We start from the raw sequence: 27,587 nt of genomic DNA on the forward strand, positions 1-27,587 counted from the left end.
GAAGTTGTAAGTTTGTACTTGCCTGAAAGGAAAATGCTTAGTTAATGCTATCAGAATTCAGCTTGAAGCTATTTGTAGAATCAGAGATAAATGGAGCCAATACTCTGGCAATGGCCAGAGGATAAAAATTTCCAGTTACAAGAGCAGAAAATGCCATAAGAGCATATCCTTCCTTTTCTTCCAGCCACATAATATCCCACCTCAAAGACTGAAGGTGGGTTGCTAAATGATGACAGAGACCGAGTTTCCTCATACTATTCAGATATTCTAAATGTCGTATCAGTCTGTATGAGCTGTAGTTTCACACATTTTTATTGGAAATGCTAGCTATTACAGCTACTGCATTAGTTACCCAGAAATGGGTAATGTTGGTGATATAAGACACTCTAAGTCACTACCTATAAGTAAATTGTATACCTATAGTCAAAGGATATAAACTTATATACTCATGCACTCTGTTGCCAATCAAGAAAAATAAAGACCAAACTTATGAATATGCAACAATTTGAGTTTCTTTGATGTCAAGTGAATCAGTACAAACATCTACACAACTGCATTTTTAAAACAATTAACCACAATTAACATGTTTTGACTTAAAAAAATTAAATCACAGAAGAGAGTTTTGCAAGGGAGATGCAAGGCATATTTGGTGCGAAGGAGTTGTAGGCATAGAATCATGAGCAGAATCTAAGAATATATCAGCTGGATATAGAGCAATAAAGAAACCAGTTAGAAAAAAAAAAATCTTTCCATAATAGAAAATAATTACAGACAACATGTTTACTATCCAAAATTACCACCTTTATTTCCAGGAAAAAAATACAATATGTAAAGGTTTTCTCTGGAAAATAAACAATTTCAATTACCAAAGTAGAATTTGTGCTGTGGAAAAAATTCTTTTTGGGTTGATAAGAAAGTATTGTCTTCATGTTTGTGATTGCCTGTGATTGCCCATTTTCTTTTATTTAAATTGATATAGGTATTGTTAGTTCTACTTAACATAGACCGATAATAGCTTTGTAAATTCTGCATTTTTTTAGCTCGTTGCTTATTGTTATCAATTTTTAATGTTGCTTCTAAATATCTTAATATTAATTTTAATTGTAATTATTAAGTTTTCTCATTAATTTAGAATCTAAAAATAATTGTTTCAGATTTTGGAGTCCTGAGGCTACAAAATCATCCCATGTATTGAAACACATAAAATCATGGAAAAAATTTTAAAATATACTAACAGCAAAAATTTCCTAAATATAAGTTTAATGTAGCCCTATTATTAATGAATAATCTTTTGGGTTTTTTGTTCTGGGAATATTGGACTGTTCAGCTACTTTCTTTCACTCTTAAAATAGCAGTAAGTTTGCAGGTATAAGAGTACATAGATTAAAATAATTTTAAAATAATAATTAAATAATTAAAATAATCATACAAATAATTGCAATATATAATTAATTACAATGATAAATTTATAATTATAATTATTAATAATTAGAAATAATTCTTTAAAAATCTAGAGTTGTAACACTCTAGATAAAGTTTTTCATGTTATGATAGTCTGATTCTCTTCCAACCAAGGTTATTTATTTAAGGATTGTTGTACACTGTGGCTAAGGGTGTGTAATACACACTTTTTCATTGAGAGCATCGTCACACTGAGAAGTTAGAAAACCTTTGAAGATATGGACAACTCCAAGGAAATTAAAAAGATGACACAAATAATATTTTTGCAATTATCTTGTAACAAAAATCAAGTTATGCCTCTAGGCTGTTAGACGTTAATAGTACAGATGAGAGCACCATTTTCAATTTCAAATTCTGTGAATGATAACATCACTAGAACAGTGGTTTAATACCTCTGATATTGCAAATATGGAAGCTTCTACTCCTGAAACTTCAGTCAAATTTGGATGAACTCACAAGCCAAAGTATAAACATTAACCTCAAATAACAAAAGCAACAAAAGATATTAAGGGCAGGAAGTAAAGGAGTAAAACCTCTGTGAGGAAGAACTGATGATGTTTTTGTATCATATTTCCAGCTATGACCCAATTTATTGAGACTGTTGTCCATAGTTTGAACAAGTTATAGTTATCAGCATAAAAATTTGCCTACTTGAATTCCATTTCCTTTGTATTTCTCTGCATCCATTTTATTCATCTGCTGTACATACAATATTATTTTAATGGGTTTTACAAAAAGTTTTTGAAATCAGTATTTTCTAATGTAGAACTCTAGGTGTGAAAAAGAATTAATAAATATTTTATCTCCCTTTAGTAATTTCAATATTCTTACATGAATTTAGAAATCACAATGCTACATAAATAGGTTATACTTAAACTGGAAAAATGTAGGATAAGTGCATAACTTATTTCAGTAATGACAACTGTTCTATATATGCAAACTGCACTTGAAGGAGTTCTGAATGAACATACATGAACTCCACTCTCCCCCTATCTCAAACACTTCTATGGCACAGATTTCACCTCAGCATGTACAGAAACCTGTTGAACCTATAACACAAGATTTTATTTCAAAATTTCAAATTCTTAGTTCCTCTTTCCCGAAAATCTCTTCCTTTTTGGATGTACTTTAGGTAACACAAAAAAACCCTTTAATTCTTTGCTTTTACATTTTTTTCTTAGTACAATGCTTTTGGCAAGTGCAGCATCCTCACCTACTACATATAAAAGAGTTTCTCTACTATCAGTGGAGCAAATACTCAAATATTTATACTTGGGTAGGCAATTCTCAAAACCAGTGAAGTAGGCAGACGACCTGGTTTTAGAAGTAATTTTTAGAAATAGTTTTAGGACCATGTTTTTAAATTTAGCATAGCTGATATAACACGTAGAGAGCTTTGCATTGCTGAAAAAAAAGAAAAAAATCCAATATTGCTTAATCAGACTTCAACAGATAGAGATAAGAAACTGCAATTGAAAGGTCCCAGCAATTTAGTCCAAATCATTTAGCTATACTTGGAATTTCTATCAAAAGCCTTATGCTGAGTTACACTGAAAACTGCCAGCAAATAAAAATGGTATTGATAAGTCTCTATGCCATTTTATTTCAGTGTCAAGGCTTCTATTGTCCCTGATGGCCTGTGTTGATTATAACTCAGTGATAGATCAGCATTTGTCCACTAGAGAGTCAACAAGACTAACACATTTGGTTCAGAAATACTGGAAAATTAAATAAATGCATTCCTCTGATTACATTTGTGTATTTCATGTGTCAAATGTGAAATGGAACATTAAGTTAGAAGTTAAAGAGTAAAAAGGTGCTGTGACAGAAGAACGAAATATAGCATATTAATATCACTGGGTGTAGTTTTTATGCAAAGTGGGCATGACAAAATGGCTAGAAATGGCTGAAAAGCTATCTTTGGGAACAGAAATTTCTTGTATTAATTATCCATCTACTTCTATTTTAAAATTTCATTTGCAGAATTTCAACAGTCCATAACTTATTCTGAAAAAAACACATTTATCCATTAACAACTCTACAAATACGTGTTATAACAAAAAATTAATTAACATGATAAATATAATTTTAATAATGGAAGTATTTACAGAAGTATTGGGTATGATGTTTTAAGAACCACTTCGCTATCCTACTATGTCTTGGGAATCCCTCTGCATATATCAAACTATGTATTTAATCTTCATGTGAAGTATTTAAAAGACTGGAAATTCTAAAATTAAATTATGTGGCTGTATATTCATTGTTCATATCATCCTGGATTATGATGTACTCCTTATATACATACAGATTAATATTAATGTCCTCATGTTCCATTCATATTCTTGAGAGAATTTTGAGTGGTTTTAATTGTTTAATGAATATTTCTTCAAATTCATGACACATAAGGTGTGAGCCTGTGTATCATTTCTACTCCCCTAAATGTCCCCTGAAAACTTCAAGATGTATGTTTGTCTTCTGTATTTCAAGACAAGTATAATATATATCATTGTGGCTTCACCCCAGCCAAAGCCCCACAAAACCACTTGCTTACTTTCACATCACCAGGTCAATAATTGAAAGCGTAAAAGCTCAACAGTTTATGGATAAAGACAGTTTAATAGGAAAAACAAAAGCTATAGACACATGCAAAGCAGAACAAGGAATTAATTCACTGCTTGCCCAGGGAAGGCAGGTGTTCAGTCATCCCCAGTGCATCAGGGGCTCATCACTTGCAACATGGGATGACTTGGGAAGACAAACACCATCACTTCAATTGAACCCTTTTCCTCCTCTTTCCCTCCAATTCACATACTGGCCATGGTGTCACATGGTCTAGAATATCCCTTTGGTCAGCTGGGCCACCTGTCTCAGCTGTATCCCCTCCCAGCCTCGCATTTTTCTTCATCCTCCTTGCTTGTGTGGCACTATGAGAAGCAGAAAAGGCCTTGGTTCTGTGTAAGCCCTGCTCAACAATAACAAAACATCTCTATATTATCAACCTTGTGTTCAGCACAAATCCAAAATACACCCCTATATCAAAGACTGAAGAAAATTAATTCTACCTCAGTCAGTACCAGCACACACACACAAACACACATATATATGTATGTATGTGTGTATATATATATATATATAATTCAAGGCCAGTTTGGATGGAGCTCTGAATAACCTGATCTAGAGGATGTCCTTGCCCATGGCAGATAATGCTTAAGGTCCCCTCCAATCCAGGCCATTCCATGCTATGAAGGTATACATTTCAAGTTTAGGATATAATGTATTTTTAATTTAGGATTTCCTGTGGGGTTGTTTTTTGTTGGATGGTTTTGTTTTCTCCTAAAGCCAAAATTCACAACAGTCTCATGCTTGACGGTGCAGAATCCTGTATTGGGAGTCTCTTCTGAAAAATTTAAATTAAAAAAATATGAATTATGAAACTGAATTCCTTGAGGAATGAAGACAACATTTATTATGGTTCACCTGTGTGGACCTATCTAAGAGTTAACAAGACTGACTTTCCTCATTTAGTGTACTATCAAGGATTTATTTCCCCTGCCTCGTACAACTATTAGAAACTGTGTTCTATACACGTGGGTAGGTGTTTATCTCTTACTTTCATCTATTGGACACCTCCATATTTGATCCATAAAAGAGACATGAAAGACATATGTAGCAGATGACACAATATGTCCAAAAAAATAGTGTTTTTAAATTTCTGCCTCTCCCTTGAATTCAGTTGTCTAAGGTAGTATGGTATCTTTTTAAATAAATATGAGTATATTTTTTCTTTTATTTTAAAATGAACAACCTGAAATGCTTATGTTGTTACTCTTACCTACATTTTTAATACAGCAAGTTACACTATTCTACAAATTAAATTTGTGCTCAGTGCCCTCCACTGCCTTAACAAATTCATACCCACCTGCTGAGTTATAACTTGGGCTTGTAGCCGTCATTTCTGCAAAATCTAGCCCATGGTAGACTTGAGGATGTAAAACCCACAAACCTTTGGAAAAGCAATAATAAGGAGTGTGATCCTTGCATGCTGATGAACTGTTCTCCTCAACTTTGTCCCATCAGTCGTTCACATAAAGTCAATCTTGAATGAAAAATGCTCAAGCGCTCTAGAGCAAGGACACAAATTGGACTTATTTTGCCCAAATAGCCTCCCATTAAGATTACCTTGATTTTTATGATGCATAATAATGCTATTTATGTACATTCCAGAAAAAAAATCATAGATAGACAGAGAGGATTTGGGTGATTGAGAACCCACCAGTCAGTGCAAGATTATTTTATAATGTCATAGAAGGTACTGAGTTCAAATCCGTGGTCCTATTGTGTGCAACTGATCTCAATGTCTAAATGAACCTTGGTGATTAAGAAAATCAGAATTACTAGTAGTGCAACTAGGATGTATGTATGCATTTTATGATTTTCTTGGTTTCTCACTTCTCAAGGAAACTGAGAAGAATTAGATGCATTTTTTCCCTTTTTTGTCTTTGCAGACAGTGTCAAAAAAAAGTAAAAAATCTAATGTTGTTATGAAAGTTTAGTCCATTTGTTTTCCCCTTCATTTAATAAAATTAATTGCAGACAAGTATGAGAAGAAAGGTAAGTCATACCATCAGATTAAATCTATTTCTAACAGTTCCAAATTCTGTCATCATTATATGTTATGTTTCATAAAACAAAGTTCAACACCATTTCATAGAGCAGTTTCATTGGAAGAAATCATAGAGGAATGGGGAATTTTTTTAGCAAAACATGTTTAAATATCCTTGAAACAGAGGTAAACTAAAGTAGGGTTTTTAGTACAGCATTTCCTCTGGTTCTCTCCCTATGACCTAGAGTCATGTCAAGCACCCTGAAAGACCAGTTACAGGATCATGGCACATAGTTACTCTGTCTACACATGTAATAGAAAAGTCTTCTCCAGGGGTGTGTTTGCAATTTATGACTGAGACAATAGCCCAAAATAAAACAAAGTAAAATATTGAAGATATGAAGATCATTCAGAAATCCTTATGTCAATCTAAGATCTGTGTTTCCAAATCTAAACAAAAAGTCCACAAGATCAAACCATCACTGTAATTTTGGCTAGACACTTGAACTAGAAAAGCATTCAGCTGTGATTTCAGAACCACTAGGAATTATGTTAGTGTTTCTCACAACACATGAGAAAAATTATCATCTATTTTCTTCTACTGACTGTTAGCTAAACTGGTTGGAGAATCCTTAAAAATTAATGTTATATGTTATATTAACACTTTGAAAACAAAATGGAACTGGATGATATTAGTAAAGATCTAAAGTTTTTAAAACATTTAACCATTGTTACTACTAGAAATCTCACATGTGCAAACTAGGTGAATCAAATGAAGACACTTAGATGCAACACTTTTTAATACTTTCACTAAAGAACTAATAGATTTGTATTGTTAAATTATGATAAGTTTTTAATGCTAGGCTGTATTATGCATGATTTATAACACTAGTGCCAAACTGCATGAGTGCAGTTTTCCTGATTAGATATTTTAAGAGCTGAGAAATATGCAAACTCTCTGGCTGACTTTATTTTATTTAGAAAATCTGCTAATGGAATAGTGTTTTAACATATTCACAATGAGTAGATTGAATGATAGTTGTATCAATACATTTTGTCTTGAGGAGAGTAGTGGATAATCCACGACAGCATTAATTACAGCAATGTATGATGTTAGCAAAAATAAATTAGGACTAGATTATCACAGGCTACTACACCTTATTAAGACGTCTCATACTTGTTTCTGTAGAATATGCAAAATTCTCTGTGTTCTATGCATTTAAAGATAACAGCATAACTGTTAAAATTAACAGAATAAAGTGTGAAGTGTCACTTGATTCTGAATTTTAATGCTGAAACCATGCTATTTTTTATTCAGTGAAGTCCTTCATAAGCATTTCAAGTAGTGACAATTTTTTAGGAATTCTGAATCTCATTTACAGGTGAAATAACCTACTTTAATGCTGCAGAAGCAATTGGGGAGGTTTGGCAGTAAAGATGGCATCAGAAGACATTTTCAAGAAACTAGGCTTCTCTAAATTTAGCCCATACTTCAGGATAGATAGCTATGACTTGAAGAAAACTCCTGCCTTATTAAATCCAAATGCTCCTATCAATTATTTTACTATATATTCCTTTAGATATAACAAGCACAATCCATCTTATATCAATATAGGAGGGCTTGACTCCTCCATTACCACTGAAAATCCATGTCAGAGACTCATGATTCCAACAACTGGAAATTTCTAGCTTAAATTTATTCACATCTAGTCCATTCCTATATGTTCCAAACTACCAGTTTTCTTTATTAGAAGGTCTGTTCTCAATTGCTTACTACTCTGGTCATTCTTCTACTTAGGATTGTCAAACAATGCTCTTCTTCTCTCCACTTTTTGGTATCTTTGCGCACTTTTTAACTTTCTGAATATAAGTGACTCAAAACCGTGTAAAATTACAGAAGAAATGCCTTTTGAACCAGAAGTAATATTTCCTGTCTTTCCAGAGATAACTTCTTTCGTCTGAAACACCAAATTTACCTTTTCATTACCTTGTAATCAGTATTAATCACCTTGCCATGACTCTTCTGATACCATCACTTTATGATAATATACAAGATTGCAGCAAATGTTTGTCAGTCCATTAACTTCTACACATGGCATGTTGTATTTTGAACTATCTGGTAACATTAAATTCTTATTAATCCAGGTTGATGTTCTTCCTGCTCTCTTTCTTATTTTACATCATCTGAATTCCATTTTCTCCCCAACAAACAGATAAGAAAGAAAAAACAGAGAGCTGCAACTAATGGAAAGCTGTAGAAGGTCAAGTTTCATTACAGTCAGACTAACACTTGCAGTCTGAATAACACTTGAAAATTTTGCTTTAAATGGTATATATAACTAAACTGGATCAAATCCTGTACCTAACAACTAATTGTTACAAAAAGGAACAATAAATTATTTTTCCCTGCGATAGTAGCAGTTTAAGGTTTTTATTGTTTAGATCTGTATTTTTTTATGGCACTCCTCTTGTAGACATAATTTATCTTCTAATGTTAAATATTTGTTAAATTAATGATATTTTCAGCAGTTCTGATATTGAGAATATCAGGTAGTACCTGGCTCTTTTTCCAGCTATACAAAAATATTTAAGGACTAGAAAATGAAGTATTGCTTTAATAAATTTTTCATTGACTTTGGATATGACATCTGCCAGAACATGTAAAGGAATATGGCTTGAAGAGACAAGAGAGACATGATGTGATATGTGGTGAGAATTTGGTTGTGAAAAATTTATATCCAAAGGGAAGCTATATTATTCATATGGACATAAAATGTTTTAAGAAACATAAGTACATGGCTATCTCAAACACATGCTCTTCTATGAGCTGCAACGTTCCTGATAATTTCAGTTGTCATGAAAACTGAGAGGGTTTTGCATCCTTCTTACGTTTTCACTTCACTGAGAAAGTCACATTGAATTCATTCTCACAAGAGCATTCATCATTATGATTTTCTGACTTCTAATCCCTCTAAGGAGAAGTTATCTACAAGTACAGTTGTTGAGACAAATCCAGGCAAGTATTTTTTAATTGGTTGGATCTTCACTCAGATTTCTATATAGCTAGCATATATGGATGAGTCCACCAATCTGAGTGAAATGGTATTCTCAAGTACATTCAAGAATCAAAATAAATCTGTATTTAGTTTGTTCGGCTTGTTTTGGAAGGCCACTCTAAGTGAAAAAATGACACAAAAAATGTCACATATCCTCCTGTTCAGGAATGAGCCTGTTAACTAAAATCTCAGCAAAGTGTTTCAAAACATATAAGTAATCTGAAAGAATCTAATTTAGAAGACCAAAACAGAATATGCTATTATAAAGAGTGTTTCTGAAAATCATTTCTTTCACTGGGACAGTGAGGCTACAGTTGTGCCAATTTGTCATCATAATTTACTAATCCACACTGACATAATTTACTAATAATTTACTAATCCATGCTGATAATTAAAGGAGAAAACATGACTATTAATTATAATGAAAAAGTGTATAGAAAAAGCCCTATAATAACTGTTCCTATATATAAGAGTAAATTCTTGTCCAAAGTTAAGGGGGAAAACTGAGTGAAAAAAATGTTTACATTTAGATTATTGAGAGGGAGTTATACTTCTTCAGCATCCCATTACACAGGTACATTACTCTGTCTCCAGTGGTAAGGAAAGAGAATCCTCTTCATCCTTTCTACTAATCATCAGGGAAAGTATGAAAAGCTGCCAGTAAATTGTATCTGTTAAGATGCTTTTTCTTCCTTTATGTTTTTATTATTTTATTTCTCTGTCATTTGATTTCTTCCACTCAGGAACACATGGAGGAGATATTTAATTTAAAAAAAAAATCTGTATCCCATTTCCTTGGATAAAATCACCTTTTCACTGAAGTTGTTTTTTAGGGAAAAAGCAAATAAAGAGATATTTTGAACAAGCTATGGTTTTCAATAGTGGCAAGGTGAGGGGAAAAGTATTAAAGACTCATCAAAATAATTTGGTTTTTTGTATTGAGGTTTTTTTTACTCGTTCTTGGAAATAAGTGAAATAGAAGGAAAAAAATTAAATATATATATCAGTTAGTGATTTCTATTTATCTTGTTAGTCAGTGGGAAGAAAGCTGAAAAATGAATAAAAAATATCCAAACTGTGTGAATGAAGACATGAACATACACAGCCCTTCCCTTAAATTTAAAACACGCTGAAAAGTGGAAATGTAGTATGAATAATATCTTTATTGACTCTTTGGATAGAATCATAGACTGTTTACAGTTTGAAAGGGTCTTTAAAATCACCAAGTCCAGCTACTAAGTGAAAAGCTCTATCCACGCAGTTTTTCAATGTCTTCAGAAGAGGTCATTCCACCACTTCCTTTGGGAGCTTTTGCTGATGCCTCTAAACTTTTTGGATGAAGAAATTTTTCCTAATATCCAAACCAAACCTCCCCTGGGGCAACTTGGGGCCATTTCCTTTTTACTGTCTCTTGTTACATGGGAGAAGAGACTGAAATGCACCTTGCCATAATCTCCTTTCAGGTAGCTGCAGAGAGCAAGGAGAGTTTCCTCCAAACCTCCTTTTATCCAGGCCAGACAACTCCACCTCCCTCAGATGTTCCTCATAAGATTTGTGCTCCAGATTCTCTTCCACTTTTTTACCCTTCTCTGGACTCACCTCAATGACACTCTTGTGGTGAAGGGCCCAAAACTGAACAGAGGATTTGAGGTGTGTCCTCACCAATGTCAAGTACAGTACACTGCCCTGGTCCTGCTGGCCACACTATTGCTGATACAGGCCAGGATGTCACTGGCCTTTTTGGCCATCTGGGCACACTGACAGCTCATATTCATCCACTGTTGACCAGCATCCTCTGGTTATTTTCCCACTGAGAGCTTTCCAGCTGCTCTGCCCCACTCTCTTATATTGCACGGGGATGTGGTAACCCAAATACAGGACTTGGCACTTGGTCTTGTTCAACCTCATGCAATTGGCTTCAACTCATCATCCATCCAGCCTGTCCAGATCCCTCCACCTTTCCTGCCATCCAGCAGACCAACACTTGCCCAACTTGGTGTTGTCTGACTGAGGGTGCTCTCAATCCCCTCGTCCAGATTTTCAGTGAAGATTTTAAACAGGAATTATGCCAATACCGAGCCTTGAGGAGCACCACCAGTGTCTGGCCACCAACTGGATGGAATTCCAGTCACCACCACTCTCTAGGATTGGCCATCCAGCCAGTTTCTACCCAGGGAAGAATGCACCTGTCCAAGCCATGAGCAGCCAGTTTCTCCAGGAGAAGGTGTGGGAAACAGTGTCAAAGGCTTTACTAAAATAAAAGCAGACAACGTCCACAGCATTTCCCTCATCCTGTAAGATCATCTTGTTATAGCAGATAAGACTGGGGAAGCAGGACATCTCTTTCATAAACCTGTGTTGGCTGGACATGATGCCTGGTTGTCCTGCACACGTGCATGGTGGCACTCAAGATGATGTGGTCCATGATCTTTCCCAGCACCAAGACCAGGCTGACAGGCCTGTAGTTCCCTGAATCCTCCCTCCAGTTCTTCTTGTAGGTAGGAATCCAGTCAACTGGGACCTTCTGGTTTAATCAGGACTGATAAATGATGGACAGCATTCTAATTCTGGTTTTGTGGTCTAGTTTGTACACATCTGAGGCAACAATGATATGTTAGAGAATATAATCTCTCACAATCTCATTTTGGAATGAAGCATCAGATAGAAGAAATAGTAATACCCAAACTCCACAACTTTCCTACTGAACCATTTACTTTTTTTTTTTATTATTTCTTATAAATTGGTTTGGAAAATAGGCTACATTATCTTTCACTAACAGATAGAGTTGACTTCCTACCAGGAGGTTCAAATGAGAAGTAATAATATTCTGACTTGACAAAGTAATTTATATAATGGTGTAAGTCACATCAGAAATAATGCACGCCTTAAGAGATAACCCTAATCTTTTCTTCACTCAATTATTTTATCTATTTAATTAAATTAATTTAGATTTTTTTTAAATACAAAAATAGACATCTGAGATCAACAAAACCAAGGAGTGACCAATAGTAGAGGATTAATAATTTCAAGGATATTTGGAATAGGTGAATAAATACAATATGATATTGCATTGTACAAAATACTAATTAAATTCATTTAGTGTTCTTGTCAAAACTGTTTATTGTTTAGATACTTGCAATTCTTTTATATGTGGCTATTGAAGAATAGTCATCAGATGTAGAATGAAAGGCATGATTATAAATATATTAGTGTTAGGTGTCTAAAGAACTACTGAAGTGAATCTACCAAGAAAAAGTATAAATCACATTTAGTAGAATAACAGATTTTTTTTAACAGATTATTTTTATAATCAAAAATAATCATTCTGCCTCCAACAGTTTGAGATTTTTTGGAGAATGTGCAGAGTAAACTCTACATACCGGACAAATTTATAATACTAAAAATATTCAGTGGTGCAGCAGAGAATGAGACATGTGAAATGAATCTGGTCTCAAATTTCAGCTCACTCAAGACAGTTGATTTTGTATGATGACCTTTGTTCATCTCCCTCTTTCACCAGTTGCATCAACACCTTGCTTCCAGAGGCATGAACTTAGATTTTTAAAATAACATCACTTTTGAACTTAATTGTGATTATTTTTTCTAGTATGCTAACTGCATTTGTCTTTTCTTGTCAGTGGTCACTTAACAGCCCTCCAGTACCCTCTTCAAAGAACCTATCCCAGTCTCTCAGTTTCCACATGGAACTTTGCACAGGCTCCTTGTGGCTACTGCTATAGCTGCTCTCATTCAGCCAGACAAAATTTTAGCCAGCCCCAGAAGATCTTCTCCAGACCAACTCTTCCATCCTCAAAGGTCTTAAATTATTTAAAGTGCAATGAACTGAGCCTTTCCTAGGTGTCTATCTACCTTTGCTTAAGGAGGCATCTGATTTTCAAAATATGTATTGACTATGAAGACATGGGAAGAAATTTGGGAGGCAGAAAGCACCTCACAAGAAAGGAATCACTATTGGAAATATTTTAATTTACAGGCAGAAAATCACTAGACACTGAAAGGTGTTGACATGGTCGGGTTTTGTTTCTTAGGCAGTTATCATCACCAACTGGCATCTATCCATCCTTTTAGAGCAACCAGTGAATTCACAGGATGAAAATTTTTCTTAGGATAGTTATAATACAGTGCTTGCTATTTGTTGGTCACCGAAGACATCCATGACTTTCCCTGACACATTTGCCCCAGCAGGGCTTTGAGCACATCTTTTGAGGACATCTTTGTTCAGCAGACAAACTGTGGAGTCTGTACCTATTTAATGATGAACTACTTTTCTTTGTAATGCAAAGCCAGGTCAATTTATTGGACAATAATAAGGCCAGGTTGGATGGGGCTTTCAGCAGCCTGGTCTTGTAGAATGTGTCACTGCCCACGGCTGAGGGGTTAGAACTAGATCAGTTTTAAGGTCCTTTCAACACAAGGAATTGTATGATCACGGTAGTCTAATATATCTTGTCAATGATGTTTAAAAATTCAGAATACTTCAGCTAAGACCAGAACACAGTCTATTACCTGACTTAGAGAAGAGGTGTAGTGACTTTTCTCCCCTCAGTTGCTTTTTATAGTGTTTTCACTCAAGCATCTCTACCTATACCAGTTTGAATGTCAGTTCCTCCAGGACTGCAGTAAGAACTGCAATCAGATTAAATTTTATTTTTTTAAGTATCAACCCCTAAATCCAGGTAGTTATCTCTGTGATTGTGGTAGGGACTCCTTTCATCAAAAGAAGGATGAACAGAGTAAAACATTTAGTGTGTGAAATCACTTAGACATGCTTTTTGTTTTTAAAAGAAAGAAGCAATTTGCAAGATGACATACTCCATCTCCTTTTTAAAGTACACAAGTATTTATGTTTCTATATTTTTGAATTTTTTTTCTCTGTCCCCAGATGTCAGCATTCCTCTTCTACAATCATTGTCCTGAGCTTTCTCATTTTTACTGTTTTTTCATTCATTGAAATCTTTCCTCTTTATTCTCATCTTTTGCATTCAGACAGGCTGAACTGTCTCATAAATCATCCCCCCAAATAGTGTGCTCTCTGGTTTTATGGCTTTCAGAGCTAAAAGCTTGCTAATGTGACATTAGTGATTAAAAAGCATATTCCTTACTTAAGGAAAAAAAAAATAAAAAAGAAGAAGAAGATGTTAATGAAGACAGGAAAGTTTTTCCTTTGCAGCACACAAAAACTTTCAGCTATAGACACCATGATTTCACAAACCTCAAGACACTCTACTACACACACTGGAGTTTTAGTATTTAACTCACTTCATATGCTCTGCTTATCCCAGACTGAATATAGGGTAATTAAGAGGAAAAATTGGGCCAAACTTAGTCTTGAAAGAGGACCTTTAATGAAGTAAGCAATTAAAAACTCACTTCAAGCTACGGCCAATTCTTTCACGATATTAACCATCACCATTAATATAAAGGTGGTCATGTTTAACAGTCATATTCCAAATTACTTTTGACTATGCAATACCACATAGCTGATAGTTCGCACTGATGTAGAAGAGTCTTAGTTGTCCTGAGGCACCAACGCTGAGGTGATGAAGCTTAAGAGCTTATTGGCAAGAAAAATTAGAACAGACGTGGCTTTGTCTTTCTTCCTTGCTCTTTCTCCAGAAAGAGATGTGGAGTTGGTGTGTCTCCTCTGCTCCTACTACTACATTTTTTTTTTTTGTCTTGTGCATTTGGGAGAATGTCCTGCCTGTTTACAGTTGGTTGTGCTTATCTTGGCTTTAGTCTGGTATTTTTTGCTGCTTGGATGCCTCTTATATCCAGCTTGTTCTATTTTCAGCTGGGATAGACTTAATTTTCTTCTAACTGCTATAGTTGTGTGTTTTGGATTTGCAATGAGACTGATTCTGAAAACACTGGGATATTTTCATTATTGATGAAAATTCTTGCAGAGTCAAGCCCTTTTCTGCCTCGCACCGCACCTCAGCACAGCCTGGACAGCTGCCTCCAATGGACCAAAAGGATATTCCATACCATACAGCATCATGCTTAGAATAGATAGCTGAAGGAAACCTGGACAAGGGGATGCTGTTCAGGAGAAGGTTGGGCATCAGTTTGTTGGTGGTGAGCAAATTGTGTCTTATTTTCATCAGTTGTTTTTCTTCTGTTTTACCTTTCTGTTTTTGGTTGCCCCTTACTATTACTATTATTATTAATAATTATTGTATTTACGTTATTAAGGCGTTTTTACTTCAACCCATGAGTTCGCTTCTCTTTACTCTTCCAATTTTTTCCCAGTCCCAACAGGGGGGAGGTCTTACTTATAACTGGAGGATAAAACAAACATTATTACAAAATTCTCTCTGCTTCTGTGAGGATGATGTTGTTCAGAGGCACATATAATATTGTATCTGACTATGCTCTCACTTCTACTAAATAATTAAAATGCTGTTGTTAGTTACACAATTTCAGTATGCTTCCACTTTAGTTCAAGGTAAGATTGTTTTCACTACATATTTTCATTAGTGCACTTTTATTTTTTTCCCATGCTACAGGCCTCTGATTTGGCTAAATGTAACTGGAAAGATAGTTCCTTACTGATCATAGAATAAGCACAGCTAGAGAGGGCACCTGAACAGATAAAAAGCAAGAATTCTATAACACAGCTTCTTCTTAATGTAAGAGCAGACAGGGAGATACTATAAATGATTTTAGAATTAAGTTCTGAATAAGAAAGGGCAGGATCATAAACTTCTTCAGTCTCCAACAGATTCTTTCTTTTTTCATTTACCTACAGGAGGAAAATAAAATATACCTTATAAATAAAAGCATTTTAAGGTGATTGATTGAATTTGCCAGAGAGAATTTGATTTTAAAAGCACTATTCCCACTTAACTCTCAGGATAAAAAAAGTGACCTATGCCTTGTTACATACTTCAAGCCACACTCTCTTGCTGGTTTAAATCAGTAGAAAGAAATTGGTAACTACATTTCCACAATAAAATATCCAAAACATTTCCAAAACAAACAGCAAGTCCTGTCAACCCAGGAAGCAATCATGATTTGGATCAGTTTTTTTAATAGTAAGTTTGTTTGCAGAGGATTTACACTGTTCAGGACCAGGCAAGGGTCTATGAATGAGATCTCACCTGCAGAAAGCACCAGTGAAAATGCTGTCACTGCTGTATTTTGAGCTTCTCAAAAATGACTGCAGAGGCTTCACCCTAATCTCCCTTTGTTTTCTTCCCTCAAAAGCTCAGTTAGCCAAAAAGGAGGCATTAAGAACATCTATGAAGCAAGAAATGGGACTAAAAATCCTGTCTGTATTCAGCTACCTAAATAAACAAATATTTCAGTCTTTGAATGTGTTGAGTTCCTGCATATTCCACTGCTGACCCCATAGCATTTTCAAAGACAAATATTCAGTAATATTCTGAAAGAATTGACCAAATTTCTGCTTTTTAATTTTATTATATTGTGGTTTACATCTCTTTTAAAATATTAAACATTACAATTTTGTATGCCATCTGTGCCAATACATTTCTTACAGAACCTCTTGCATAATTGTGGTGGTTCAACTTACTAAGAAGAAAGTTGGTGCTCTTTTTTATGTAGGAGGAAAGACACACAAAGCAAAACTAAACTAAACTAAAACAAAAAACACCCAAATCCGAAATCCAAAACCCAACAAAAACTGATATTATTTGGATTAATTGATATAACCTTGATTCAAATCAGCCAACTCATGAACTAGGAGCAGTAGCTTCTCTAAGAGAATGTAATGTTTCTTTTTTTTAAAGTGAATTGTGCTACATAGATCTTTATGCTAAGAAATATGCCTAATTATATTTGATATGGATATTCATTTGCTTTCTCCCTTCAGGAAATGAACATATTAGTTATGAATATAAAACATTTGCAAGGGTCTAGATGACAGTAAAATCTGTAAACTTAACACCTGCAAATCAGTCACTTTCAGATGAACTAAACAATCTTGATTCCTCCCTTCATGCCAGGAAAAAAAAAGAAAAACAGCAAAAGAAAAAAGCAACCACATATGAAATGCTTCCCACTTCTGACACTTAACTCCGCAAACACACACACACACACACAAAAAAAAAAGCAAACCAAAACAAAACCAAACCCAAAAAAACCCCACCAAAACAAACCAAAAAAGAATCAACAAAACAAAACAAAACAAGAATTTCAAGATCTATAGCTTCCAATAATTTCCTGCTGATACCACACAGACTTCTGGTTAGTGCACTGATCTGAAAGTGAGAGCAAAGGAGTAATAGCACTGATCTTGGAGAGAACATATATAGATAAACATTTTAGTTACAGAACTGTCCTATAAAAAGTGGCAAATACCACTGCCATACTTAAACTAAATGAAAAGATGCACTTTCACCTGTTACTAATCTGTCCTTTAAAGGGTGATTGTCCTCAACACAGAAACTCAGACTCTGAATACCGAAGAAAAGGAAAACCTCAGTTCCCCAGTATCACTGCCCTGAATTATGGATTGTATTTAATGCTTTTGTATCAGTTAGCTTGGGGAAGTTCTCTGATCACTGTTAGGGTTGACTAAACTCCCCTTTCAGGTTTTCATGACTGTGGAGGCTGCCAAGCAGTAATTAGATTTCAGAATTGGATGAAGTGAACTTTGTGCCAAATTTTGTGATGTACTCTTAGATTCTATGAAGAAAATGTAAAGCAGAAGTCTAAAATCATCTCATTTCTCCACCACTACATGTACTATGCATGTGATTAATACTGTTGGAGCCATCATTGTTGGCAAAACAACTTTCTTACTTGAATTATCACCAATTTTACATGGCTGGCATATATCAGTGAAAAAAACCCCTGAAACCAAACAATACCAAACTCTTCCTTGAGGATGTTTTAATCAATAAGCTAAGTGAAGAAGAAAAATAATGCTAAGAGATTTTTTTGTCACTCAGATAATATAATAGATGGCAGATTTCATTTTTATAAGCATAGCTGTAGGTATGATTTTATTAATTTTAGGAGAAAAATGTTGAGTGTATTGAAAAATGTCACTTTTTAATTAACTTCTAATCTTGTAAAAACATTATTTCTTATTAGCTTTGCTAATTTAGTGCACACAAGACCAAACTAATCAGTTTTGCAATTATTTGTCTTATAATTTTTATTAGCTCGTGAATCTCAGTTATCCTATTCTTGGTGTATTGGTTATTCTAGGAATATCAAAAATATATTTTTTATTGCCTATACTGTTATTGTAAGAAAATTTTAATAAACTTTAGAATATTTTCTTGTGGTAAAAAGTGAAAAACTGCAATTCACCAAAACTGTCTATCTGAATTCTCTAACCAATTTTCTACTTCAAATAAGATACTTCACCAGATCAATGTTTGTGGTTTTTTTTTTTTTTTTTCTGATAGCATGCTGCTTCTTTTTAACTTGCAAGAACATTATTTTGCATTCCACAAATCTAAAAACACGTTGATATTCAAAGCAGAACTGAAATTATCAAGAGTATTGAAGTATTAAACCAACTTGCCAAACTAACCAGAAAATGCAAAAAAAAAAAAAAAAAAAAAGGTTCTACCATGGAAATTAAATATTCTGTCCTTACCAAATTCTTTTTCAAGAGTCTGGAATTTTAGCCGAGTACAGAACACCAGTAAATGCAAATGAAGGACATAATAAAATTTTGAAATCATAGATTTTGACAGAAAGGAACCTTAAAGATCATCTAGTTCCAAGCCTCCATTTGTGGACAGAGACACCCTTCACTAAACCAAGGGCCTCAGAACCCTATCCATCCTGGTCTTGAAGACTTTGGGAATGGGACATTCACAAACTGCTCTAGACAACTTGTTTCAGTGTCTCACCATCCCTCCCGCCCCCCCAAAGGATTTTTCTTCTTATATCTAGTCTAAACCTACTTTAATCCTAGCTTGTTGTATCACCTTGTTTAAAGTCATTCCATCTTGTTTTATCACTACACGTTCTTGAAAATAATCTCTCTCCATCTTTCTTGTAGATTGCCTTCAGGAGCTGTAAAGCTGCAATTAGGTCAACCCAAAGATCTCTCTTGTTCAGGCTGAGCAAACACTCAGCCCTTCCCTATAGAAGAAGTGTCCCCTTCCTCTGATCAACCTGGTGTCTGCCTTCTGAACTCACTGCAACAGGCTGATGTCCTTCCTGTGCTGGGGACTTCAGAGCTGGTTGCAGTACTCCAGGTGGACTCTCATCAGAGTGGAGGGACAGAACCACCTGGATACTATTGGTTTTCTGGGCTACAAGAGTATGTTGTCCGGACTCTCATGCCCCAGCATTCCCAAGTCCTCCCCAACAGGGCTGCTCTCAGTCTGCCCATGCCCCAGCCTGGATTAATACTAGGGGATGTCTCAGCCTAGGTACAGAACCTTGTAGTTCATCTTTAACCTGATCAGATTCCCATGGGCCCATTTCTTGAGCTTGTCCAGGTCTCTCTGGATAACATTCCACCCTTTAAGTGTGCCAGCAGCACACTCAGCTTGTGTCACTCGCAAATTTTCTAAGGGTGCCCTCTTTCCTCTTGTCTGTGTATTTACAGAAAATATTAAATAACATGTGTCCGAGCACAGGCCCTTTAAGGTCACCTCCTTTCCCTGACTCCCACTGGGACTCTAAGCCATTGACCCCCACCTTCTGGATGCAACCATCCAACCAATTCCTTATCTATCTAACACTCCACCCACTGAATCCATCTCTCTTCTCTTTAGAAAGAAGGGTGTTGTAGGGCACTATATCAAAGGCTTTACAAAAGTTTAGATAAATGACATCATAACACTTCCTTTATCCACTGATTTGGTCATTCCTTCATAAGAGGGTTACTAGGCTGGTCAGGTAGGGATTGCCATTATTTCACGTCAATCGTACTCAGGTAAATAGACAAAATTGCTACTACTATTCTGTGAGCTCTGAAAAGAGTGCATCAAAGCACTTAAAAGCAATTTAATTTATTTTCTAGGTTAAGCATATTTTTAACTCTTTAAGAAGTGTTAAAAGTATCAAGATAAACTTGCAAAATAAATATTGCATCATCTTAGAATTAGGAACATCTCACAGCCTATTTGCCTTCTCCTCCTCTATGTTGGAAGTATACACAGAAATCAGTAAATCCAGAACCAGAAAATAAGTTTTTCTTTACTTTCTGAATTATTTTTCTCCATTCACAACATAATCTGTCACTAAACAGTGTTATATCATACTTAAAAAATGGTTGATTAAAATATGGCTTCATACGTTTCTCTTACCCATGATACAATCCATTATAATTTGTCTTAATCCATGAGAGAGTCACTCAGGAATTAACTTAAATGTTAAATATGGCTAGGATCATAAACTGTTGGCATCACTGTTGTTACTCCTGATATGTCATGGGAATAAGGAATCCATAACATTACATTACAATTTCTCAAAGGACATCTCAGTTTCCATTTCTACTGAGCTGGACTTCAAACTGGTTAACCCAGAAAACATCTCTGTTCTTTCCTGAAAGTTGATACATTATTGGGAGATATGAAGAGATTTACGACGGTATATCAAGTGGAAAAATAGGAGGAACTATGGGAAGGTTACAAGAGATTTATAACCAGAACAGTTTTTTACTTCAGTTTTCTGCAATAACCTGTTTTATCTTCTCCAGTAATATTGCTGGTTTTCAAGTGGGTGGACAAAATCAAAGCATAGTTAGAATGAAAATCATTTATCTAGTTAGAAATTTAAAACCAGAGTATCATACTTCATTTGTTCAGAGCATGGAAAGGCTCAGTCATACATTTGAAATACATGTGTGAGCACCTTGCACAAGCAAGACTTCTTGCTAGTCCTCAATTTTGTTATTGCACACGAATAAAAAATCAATATTTACTTCTTTTCACTGTATTTTTTTTCTTGAGCATATGCACAAGTTGTTGTAGAGCAATTTTTTGCCCTTGTATGTACCAATGAGTCAATTTTTAATTTAATCTTGAGAAAACAGAGACACTTTTTCACCCTATTGTTTATTAGCCCATACCTCTAAACCTGCCTTTCTCCAAAAAAAACCTGGCAAATTAAAGAAATGCACGACTTAAGAAATTAGTATCAAGGTGGCTCAAATTCTATATATTTTACTGAAAATTCTTCATTACAGATATATTTTAAGAATTATGTTAAATTTTGTATGCTCTGAAAAAGATGAAACAATGATCAAGAATTTATATCATTCTACATGAAAAGGTGTTCATGCTAAGTAACTTGCATGGTGTTTCATATTTACAGAGTCACAGAATCAAGTCAGTAACAAAACCTCTTTGTGTTCTCATTTTCATGTTTTTAATTGCATGCCAAGACCAAAGATTTAGAAGGATTCCTTTTATAAATCCTTGCTGCAATTCCAGTAGTTTAGCAGGAGTGCTAAAGATATAATTATCTGTGACCTCAAGGCTGGTGATAATCTGGGGAATTAAAAAAGGAATATGTTGCATCTGTTTTGAGAAATTGTAATGATTTGAAAAGCACTGTTCATAAGATTGTTACAGTTTCCTATTTTTTTAATAGATTTAAATTTCTACTAGCTTCTGCCAAATCTGCATATCAGAATAAATCACATCTTAAAATAGCAAAATTATAGAAACAACATTTTGAAAGCTGAATCTTTCCAAAGCTGGCATATGCATTAACAATACCAGCTCACCATACATAGACAGAAAATTAAAAATTTACATTTTTACCACTGGCAACATTACTTTCTTTTCACTTTTAAATGTTTTTAAAAACATGTTAGAATTGATTTGCAGCTGGAAGGAAAACAAGATCCATTAAGGTATTTAAAAAGACATCAGGCAATCAAGTTTAAGAAGTTAATCCCCACTCTTTTAATCCAAAATTATTTATTTATTTATGTATTGGTAAAACAAACAACAAATATAAGTAAAAAGAAACATTGGATGCAAGATTTTGTTTTAGCTTAGCTGAGGAAAAGCTAGAAAGCATTTTTCACCTATTTATGTTGAAATTGCTGCTTCATTGTCTTCCCTAAACATCAAAAACACATATAGGTAAACAAATGCACATATGCACTCACTTTATAAAATCCATCCTGGTGAAAAATACTTTGAAGACAAATTAATCTTCCATTTTTCAAAATAAGTCTTAAACGTCGAGTTTAAACACAGATAACTTGTATATTTCAGATAGGAAGGAAGTGCACATACTGCTAATTAATTAATTATACTTATACAGTCCTAGATTTAGAATTCTTGTGTGCTACTTTTCTCCTACTCACTTCTATACTTATGCTTCCATATTTAAATACAAAGTTGGCTTTGGCATTAATCAGCAAGAAAAAGTGAAATAAAATAATAAGTAGGACAGGATTATATCCCCTCACATAGGACGAATGCATCTGTGGGAATGGATGCTGCACACAGTCCTAAAACAGCTCATTGGAAAAATAGAAAGCATTTATTGGGAAAAAGTTGTTTTAAGTTATGTCTTTCATAAAAATTTTCAGAAAAAATGGCTAATGAGGGTGTTGGACAAGCACTTCGAACTCCTAAAGAAGAAATCAAGAGTTTTATTTTTCTCTGAGATCTAAAGTGAGTGTCTTAGAAGGGAAGCAGGTCAAATAGCATTTAATGTGTAAGTACCTCACAGATTCCATGAAAAAGTGGGGTACTTTCTTGAAAGAAAAAGGAAAGCCTAACAGAGAAATGTTCTGAAACATCAGAGGGCAGGTGGTGAATCTCTAACCTGGACCAGTAATGGATGAAGAGCTGAGAAGTGGTATGGGAGACAAAAACCTTCTAATTATTTTATGATTTGCTTTAATTTAAATCAGACTTTAATTTGTTGTCACAACAGATTAACAGTGACTGCTCAAACAAATGTAATGAATTCAGGGTGCTTCAGAGCCAAAGGCTAAACCTGGATTTATTGTTGGCATGTGCTTTCTTCATCTCTCTGGCCTGGGTAGGACTTGTTTCTTTTTTTTTTTTTTTTTTTTTTTTTTTTTTTCCTTTTTTTCATTGCTGGAGAAGTCAGTGATTTAAAGCAAACTAATGAGAAATAAAGAAAATGAAGCAAACTTCAGCTTAACTTGGGGATTTGCATTTGTGTGGGTATTTCAAATTGAGCAAAGAAGAGAAAAACTGTTCTCTACCACAGCACTGATTTGGACCTAATCTGGAATAGCCTTTTTTATTAATATTGTACTAAACCTCAGGAAATGATGCCATAGGCCACATATTAGTGCCAAAATACATATGAAGTCAGTTGATTCTATTTATTAAGACCATACAAGGCCTTTGACCTCCTTACAGTGCACAAACATTAGGCCAGCTGGCTCACAGACATTCTTTTATACTAAATCTGCACACTCATATCTGTTAGCGACTTTTCATTTCAACACGTCACAAGGAGTGCCACAACTGCAGCAGTGGTTTATGTGGCTGTATTTAGACAGCATGGCTGGCCAGTAGAAGTACATACTGTGTCATTTTCATGTGTTCATTAGTGGTGGCTGATAACAGCCATAACGCTTCCTTCAGGCAGATAAATCATATTGAGCTGAGAACCTGGAAATGGTCAGATTAGGAATTGACTCTGAACATGCATCTCACTATAAAGCACAGAAATATTTAATTTGGCAGGAATTTATCACTGGAAAAAAGTGTCATCTGAGTGCAAAAGCATTTATGACTGTAGTTTCAAAAGCTTGAATAGGCACAAATCCCTCTCTGAGGTGCAAGCATAGGCTAGAGGTGTTACTGATTTTCAAAGAGATTACTTGAATTTGTAATGAAAGGTGCAAAGTGACTTTGTTTAGTAGACATAACCCACATTTTCTAAACCCATCAAGTTCTGCAAACTGCAAACAAATGCAAACTGTTTATTTCATGAATGGCCTGTCTGTTCACAACCACAAGGTCTCAACAGAGACCAAATTTAAACCATTTTGTCACCATTCATATTCCTTCACTAATTCTCCAAGCCTATGTGGGAAGGTATCATATTCCATTCCAGGGTTGAGTATGTAGTACATCGCTATAATTATGTTTTGTCTTCTATTTGGCATAAATTGTAGACTTTTGGTAGCAGGTTGAGCTGTGTGAAAGAAAGTAGTGAACGGCCCTATGCCTGTCCCAGATATGAAACAGACCAAAAAAGATCATTGAGCATCAAAAATTCAATCAGGCAGAAGAGTTTATGGTGCCTGAACTCACACATATTTAGAAAGAGCAGTGAGTATGAGGCACAGGAGGCATGGCTGGAGCCACTACCTTGGAGAGAGACTCTCAAGGATGGAGGAGACACCTCCAAGGTAAATGTTGCCATGGGTAATGTAGACAAAGGCAGGAAGACCATTAAGGGACCAGTGCCTGGAGAGGACCCTTGCTGGGATAGGGACACAACCAGGAGGGAGCATGCAGCAGGTGAACAATACCAGAGTAGGGGAGTATTTTAAGAAGCAAGAAACAGTGAAGAAAAATAAATAAGAAGCAAGGAGCAGCAGAAAGAAACCATTAAGTGCAAACCCCAACCACCTAGTCTGCCTGTCATTATGAAAGGGATTGGAAGGGACTGAGTGTGACATATAGACCCTAGTATTCCTACAGTCACAGTTATTAGGCATTCCTATGAATTGATAAAAAGAACAACATGCAATTCTTCTGAAGCAGTAGCCTTCCTTTTACAGAATGGAAGTAAAAATATGAGGCAGTGAACAAAAATAAAAATGGATCATAGCTGGATGATAATAGGATACTAAATCTCTACGCCATGATAAACCTTTGTCATGTTGAGGATTGAGCTCACTGATTCACAGAGTGGAGGGGATTAGATGATGTTTTTTGTTGTTTACATATTGTAAGATTTTGGAATCCCTGAAGGAATTCACAAACTCCATTTAAGTCTTCTTTAAATCTTTGCCACTGTGACCTACTTTAAATTCTTCTTGTAAAGGGAATGTTAAAACAGGGAACATCAAGGTGATTTGCAACTTCAGTGTAGGAAAAGAGGGCATTCAGCAGTTTTCTAAAACAGGAAGAGTACAACTCTTGTTCCTAACAATGCCTGCTAGATTAAATTTTAAATGTGTATTCTGAATGAGTAGTTTATATAAGACAGCACATGTTCAGAAATTTTGTTTTAAGATTGGCTCTTTTCTTAATAATAAAATGGACCTGCTGCTAGGAAGTCTTACTTTTGCAGTTAAACAATTCAGATTTTCTTTTTCCCTACTCCTTGTTAATGATGTTCCACATGGGGGAATGAAAAAATGTCTTATGATGGCATTATAGGATTTAAATTACTCTGTGTTAATGGAAATCCATGGAAATCAGTGCAGCCAATTTTGATTTATGGAAATAGAAAAGGAACAGAATTGAGCCTTTGGTTAGTGGCCTAGCTCTGACCAAGACTTTCTGCTCCAGAGTTACCTCTAGGAGCTTTCTTAAGGTTCACTGCTAGCAATGAGAATTTCTGCATTGTCAAAACTAGCTAGTCAAGTAATAAGAATCCGTAAGCAATGCTGGAAAATGCTTTCCCTTCCATTTCTAAATATCAGGAACTCTAAGGTAAGTGAGTTGTTTAATTTTCTTCCAACAGGACTGAGACTTCAATTCTAAACTAGTGTTTTATTCTTTAACTACCCTGCCCCAATGCAAGAAGAAAAATCAAAGATTATGAGACCTTTGCATCCTAAATGTCATTTCTAAATGTCCAATGTATAAAAAACATTGCAGGTAGATCTTGAAACACAATATAATATAACATCTTTCTGACATAGAATTTTCTGTTCATTAACAAAATATTTCAATGAATAGCTGAAAATATGAACATTAAAATATTTGGTTTATACTTGAAACTTCAAATAATTATTATGTATTAAGACTTAAAAAACCCCAAAAGCCTATTTATACTTTAAGGCATAGATAGCTCCTTAATATCTGTATGAACTTGATTCAGGATATATGATGTGCTGTATTCCATCTATGGACCTTTCCAATTTCCATATTATTGAGAACACTCTTTTTTGTCCAGTGTAGAGGTGTGATATATACCCTCAAAGAGAAGTTTGGATTATACTTTGCAGAATAAATTCAATCAGTTTTCCAATCTTGTTTCCCTCTGCTTTTCTACCCTTCCTAAAAGGATTCCTAAAGGATATAGGAAAGAGGGTAAATTTTTAGCTGTGAGTCTGGTGAGACACTGGGTTAACTTGCCAAGTGAGGTTGTGAATGCCTCAACCCTGGCAAGTGTTCAAAGGCAGGCTGGATAAGTCCTTGAATTAGTGGGAGATGTGCCTGTCCACAGTAAAGGGATTGGGACTAGATGATATATAAGGTCCATTCCAACCTCTTAGCATTCTGTGAGTCAGTGATTCTGTGGTGCTATAATTCTATGATTTGATGGAGGTTTAGAAGTCCAACATACAAAATTGTAAGGAGGAAGTCGTAAGTAATGGTAAGCACAAAATAATTATAGCCTACAAGTGCATCTTCAATGGTGAATCAGGGAACTCTTGTCCACTTTTCAGTTTTAACATATCATTGTATATCCAGTTAATTCTGACATGATACTACTGTGCCATTTCCACTTCTGTTTTCCAATATAGATATACCCTACAATAACAGAAATCAGTGCAAATGATATTTGGTCTTTGACGTGAATAGCTGGAACACTGATCTCAGGCTTTATACATATAGATAACCTTAGACATATATATTCTTTTTAACTTTTTGATGAATTATTGTCAGTAAAGGTTCTATTTACACTGTTGGACTCTTTTGGGTCATATAAAATTAACATAATGTGAATTATAGGTCCTTCCTGACAGCTATGAGAAAAAGTAACTACATTCTAAGATACTTTAGAGCTCAACAGCTATGTTTTTCTGGAATTCCCTGCTGCCTCTAGAGAACATTAAATTTACTGCTAATAATGGAAATGTTCATTTGTCCTTTACATATGAGTAGTGAGGACTGTGCTCTTCATTACCCACCTTAATACCACTCCCTTCAGCCCTCCCCAGCAATCAAAGGTATGTACACTCTCATAAGAGAAGCAAATAGAAATTAATTCCTTGAACTTTTCCTTTTGAAAAATTTTCAGTGAAGATATGAACTGCATTTCAGAAACATTTCAAGAAACATTGTAGGACAAAAAATAAAATCAAATAAAAGTTTAAAGAAAGCAGTTAAGTGAACTCCGAGAACACAATTTTGATGTTTTCTCTATTATAAGAATCTTCCACATGGAATAATACCTTAGATGTTTGCTGTACTGAGTATTCATATCTCACCATTTACTTGTTTATGGCTATTACATATTTATATTCTTTTTCTGAGGAAATACATGTGAGAGAAATGGCTTCCAGAATAAAGTTATTTCAAGATAAAATTTTATAGCTAGCTAGCTAGCTAGCTAGATGGATACAGATATATATATATGTGCTCTTACTTCTGTTCACA

Source organism: Erithacus rubecula (genome assembly GCF_903797595.1).
Source record: "Erithacus rubecula genome assembly, chromosome: 1".
Lineage (NCBI taxonomy): Eukaryota > Metazoa > Chordata > Aves > Passeriformes > Muscicapidae > Erithacus > Erithacus rubecula.